At 46.5% G+C, this 5,076-nt stretch overlaps 1 non-coding gene across 1 annotated transcript; it reads left to right on the top strand.

Annotated features, from left to right (window-relative positions):
* On the top strand, positions 1-74 carry Trnag-acc (transfer RNA glycine (anticodon ACC)). Its single transcript has one exon. It is a non-coding gene; the product is annotated as a tRNA-Gly (tRNA).
* The last annotated feature ends 5,002 nt before the right edge of the window (positions 75-5,076 follow it).

The raw sequence follows: 5,076 nt of genomic DNA, 5'->3' as shown, positions 1-5,076 counted from the left end.
GGGGATATAGCTCAGTTGGTAGAGTGCTTGCCTACCATGCACAAGGCCCTGGGTTCAATCCCCACGTGCTCTCTCTCTCTCACACACATAATAATAATAATAATAATAATAATAATAATAATACCTACTTTTCATTGGGATTTTTGTTCCTTTGCCTCCTGTTCTTTTTATTTTCCTTTATTACTTAAACACTCATCTATTTTTATGGTCCTGGGGGTGGATGGAACTCAAGGGACTCAGGGAACTGGATGAACCACCTACATCCACAGGAAATGTTGGTGTCCCCCCTCCTCCCCACCCCCACCCCCCACTGTTGTTGTTGTTATATTGGAATAGGAGTCTCTTGCTGAGTTACCCAGGCTTGCCTTGAACTTGAGATCCTGCACATTTAATTTAGATTCTGAAGACACTCTGATGTCCAGTTTATAGGTGTGTGCCACTCTGCTTGGCTCACAGAATCCTTTAAAATGTGCTTCTTCGCCTACTAACATTTGACAGTATTGATTGTTATGTGATTCTTTTTTTTTTTTTTTGCTTTCTTTCTTTCTGTTTTTTTTTTTTTTTTGGGGGGGGGTGGGGGGGTGGGGTGCTGAGGATTGAAACCAGCCCTTTTTATTTGATTTTCATTCTATCAACACTATTACCAGTAGTCTGCGTACTACTACGGCTACTGATACTCTTAATTTTGACACCATGTATTGATCAGTTACCAAGGATCTCACTAAATTGCTGAAGTTGGCTTTGAAAACTTGGAATGCTTCTGCTCGACCCAACCTCCCAAGACAGGCAGTGGCCAACATGCCCAACCACCAGCTTACTTTTGTGGTGTTCAGAGAAGAGTTGTGGTGTGATTTCATCTTTTAGACTTTGTCGAGATTTGGTTTATGTTCCATTCTATGGTCAACTTTGGTAAACATTCCATATTCACTTTAAAAGAATGTCTACTGTGTAGTGGTGGACTTGCAGTGTTCTGAACATGCCCATTAGATGTGGCTTGTTCATGATGTAGTTCTGCTGTACTTTGTTACTGATTATTTATTTATGGCCTATGTCATCAGCTGCTAAGGGATGAGTGTTCTCGTCTCTTTGCCATCATTAATTTATCCATCTATTCTTTTAATCCTCTCTGGTTTTCATGTAGGTATTTATTTATTTTTTTCTAAACTTTTTTTTTAGTTGTAGATGGACACAATGTCTTTATTTTTATTTATTTATTTTTATGTGGTGCTGAGGATTGAACCCAGGGCCTCACAAATGCAAGGCAAGCACTCTACCACTGAGCTACAATCCCAACCCTCATGTAGGTATTTTGAGGTTATTGAATGACTTGCATACTACCTTAAGATTGTTTAATGCTTCCTCAAAGATCTGACTGTTTATCAATGTGCTATGTTCTCCTACACCTGGCAGTGATTGTCTTGTGTGTACCTTGAAGTTGTAAGGGTAAAAGAAATTGAAGTTAAAGTGAAAAAGTTAAAGGGTAAAAGACCGGGTGTTGTAAAGTTTCTAAGCTGCAAGGTCTGAGTTAAAATGTAAAGGATTAGGTATTTTTATGTTTCTATGCTACCTGAAATCCCTGTAGCTGTTAGGACATACTGGAACTGCCCAGTAAATATTCCCACTGACTCCCTGGTTGTCCAATAACTAGGGATTCTGTGTAACTGGTCACGTAGTCCTTTAGGCCCTAAAACCAATCAGTTTAAATGTGTACCCCATTTAGAAATGACCTATCACTCCAGCCTGACCTGTTCCCGCCAATGAATGAACTAATCATGTTTAGGAGTTGTTGCTTGACTTTCCTGCAGTGTATAATGATTTGTTAAAGGAGACTATGATGTATGTAAAATCCCCGCCCTCCCAAAAAAAGTGTACTTAAGCAGTGCTCAGCCCCTGCTTGGGGCTCTGGGCTGCTTTCCCTTCTTGAGTGGGCACGGAGCCCCAGCATGCTGGTTCAATAAATCCCCTTATGCCAATTGCATGAGTGGTCACTGGTGGTCTCTTTCTCCAACGCTTCGCCAGACCCTTACAAAGTCATACTGAAAATAAATAAGTGACTGGGTACAGTGGCCTATGCCTGTCATCCCAGATGCTTCTCTCTCTCTCTCTCTCTCTCTCTCTCTCTCTATCTATCTATCTATCTATCTCTCCTGAGGCAGGAGGATAGAGAGTTTAAAGCCACCCTCAGCAAAAGTGAGACACTAAGCAACTCAGTGAGACCCTGTCTCTAAGTAACATACTAGATAGGTAGGGCTAGGGGATGTGGCTCAGTAGTCAGTGAGTTCCCCTGAGTTCAATACCTGGTTACAGGCCTCCTCCAATAAATAAACAAACAAATAAATAAATACCTTTATTTTGTTTATTTAGGTGATGATGATGATGATGACTTTAATGTGGTGCTGGGATTGAACCCTGTGCCTCATGCGTACTTGGTAAGTGCTGTACCACTGAGCCACAACACCAGACTGACAACACCATGAAGTGCTCTTGCTCAGACTGTGGTCTCCTGTGTGGCTAGGGAGGGCAGGGGTTGGGTCCATTTAGGGCTGACAGATATTGGTTGCACTGCTACTTCTTAGATGAAACAGTGTGTAATATGTGCACACAGATAAAAATGAAGGTAGAGATGGCAAGCTTTCTCCAGCTTTATTTATCCCAGAGCATGTGGTGTTTCAGTCTAGGGCAACAGACCATGCTTTTTAGTCAAGGCAGCCTCTCTTAGAGCCCTGTTAAAGCTTCTTATTACCAAGTGCCTAAATGTAAAATTTGGCTCTGTGACCCAATGCAAAATGACTTGCGGTTCAAGAAAATGCTCATTTCTTAGGGATAACAACAACGATAGCATCAGCAAAAACAGCCCCCTCCCCCCAAAAAAGGAAATAGATAGATCAATAAAAATAAAAATACAAAAAAAGATAAAATGGCCAAACAGACAAACTAGAACTCCACAAGGAAGAATCCTTTTTCCTATTATGATTATTATTCTTTTTTTTTTCTGTTTCATAGTAAGTTGTCAGTGGAGAGCACACCTTCTTTCAATTTGTTCCTTTTTGTATGCCACTCTAAGGCTCAAACTCTGTGCTAGGCCAGCCCTCTGCCACTTACCCACAGACACAGACAGCCCCTAGACAAGAAAGGATTCTCAGAGGCTGCATCAGGCCCTCTCTCTTGGAGAACCCCAGATCCCAGCCGAAGGTGACTCGGGGCAGCACAGGACAGCCCTTCCTGGTCACAGCACTGCCTGCCCCTGCCCACAGCACAAACTGCACTCTGCAACTATGACCACGGGGACCCCATGACAGAGACTCCCGGCAGCTGGCAAGCAGAGCCATCTGCACCTGCAGGCCACCTGTGTGGGGACCTCCAGTGAGCTCTGTGCTGAGCCCTCTGGAGTCGGGGACTCAAAGTTCTACATCACTCTTAGCATGTGTGTTGTGGGAGGTCAGAGTTGAACCCCCTGTGGAGGGACAGTGTGCAGGTGAAAAACCAGCCTTTACCTCAGAGCAAAGCCTGTCCAAGGAAGGGACATGACCTTAGTCCTTGGAAAAACCCCCAGAGCACTCCTAAGCATATTCCCACCCTGCTAAGTTGTTTATCTACAAGTAACAGGAGAGATCTGCTGTGCCACGTGTCCCTGACTCAGTCAGGCTAGGTGGGGATCCATAGCAGCCCCCTAGCAGCCACCAATCAGCATGAGACAGGGAAATACCTGGGATGCCAGATAACCCTCCCAGTGGTTTATGGTGGTTAATAACAAGTTGGGAAACCATGTAGTTCAGCACATACACCCCTCTTGGCTCAAACCAATCAGTTCAAACGAATACCCCTTTTGTACTGACCAATCAGCCCTACCCAACTTGTTCCCACCAGTGAATGTGCTAATCATGTTTTAGAGTTGTTATTTGATTTTCCCGCGGTGTTTGATGATTTGCTAAAAGAGGCTATGATGTATGTGAAGTCCCTGCCCTCTCCATAAAATGTATAAAAATGCTGCAAACCCTGGGCTCCGGGCCTCTCAGCATCACCAGTTGCTGTGTGGGCATGCAGAGGACTGAGCTAGCTCGCAATAAACACCTCTTTGCTGCTTGCATCGATATTGGGTCTCTGGGGTCTTTGGGGGTCCCGAATTCGAGCATAACCCAGGGGCCTCATGGGGTTACACAGAGAGTTCCCATTCCACCAGCACCTCCAGCCTAGGTATGTTCCTGAAGACCCAGAAACAAATGCTTGAAGGAAGACTTGTGTGTGAACATTCACAGCACCACCATGCACAAGGATCAGAATGGAGAAGTGACCCAGTTGACCACTGAGGAGGAATGGGGAACAGGATGAGTCCATCCACATGATGGAATATTACTCAGCCCTGAAAAGGACTGCAGCTCTGGCATGTGCTGCAAGTGGGACGGACCTTGAGACATGGGGCTTGGTGAGAGAAGGCGACACAGAGGGTCACAGAGTGTGGACACCGTGGGCAGGACCTATCCATAGCAGGCCATCCAGATACAGGCAGTGGGCAGGTGACGGGGCTGTGCAGGGGACTGGGTCACTGCTGGACTGCAGGTGCCTTTCAGGGGTAAATGGGCTATTTGGAAGTAGAGGCGCTGGGCACCCAGTGCTGTGAAGGCACCTGATGTCCGGCTCGATCCCTAGCAGATGGATTTGTGCACATCCAGCACAGCTACAGCCCATGCTCAGGTTCCAGCTCTCAATGACCCAGCACCAAATGGAGGCAGAGAGGCCAACCTCAGAGACACCAGTGTCGCCCACATGTTCTGGAGGCTGCAGGTGACCCGTGGGGACCTTGGAGAACACACAGAGGCATTACAAGCTGAAGCTGGGTGACCCTGGACAAAGTGTGGGGTGGTCCCTGGTTGGGACCACATCCCAGGGCAGCAGCTGCAGAGATGACGTTGAGGTGGCCACATTTATTGTCAGCTGTGAACAGTGGTCATGAAGGGAGCGCCCTGCCAGAGCCGAGCCTGCTTGTACCCAGGGACGGAGGCCTGGCTTGAGTTGCGCTGGATGGTGGGGTCCCTCAGCCAGCGAAGGGGTGGGACGGGAGGCCCCTCACCCCAAGGC

The sequence above is a fragment of the Marmota monax genome, unplaced genomic scaffold (genome assembly GCF_021218885.2).
Source record: "Marmota monax isolate L192 unplaced genomic scaffold, Marmota_monax_Labrador192_F-V1.1 WCK01_AAM20220418_F8-fsc00508, whole genome shotgun sequence".
Taxonomy (NCBI): Eukaryota; Metazoa; Chordata; class Mammalia; order Rodentia; family Sciuridae; genus Marmota; species Marmota monax.
This window is presented reverse-complemented; position numbering and strand designations above follow the sequence as displayed.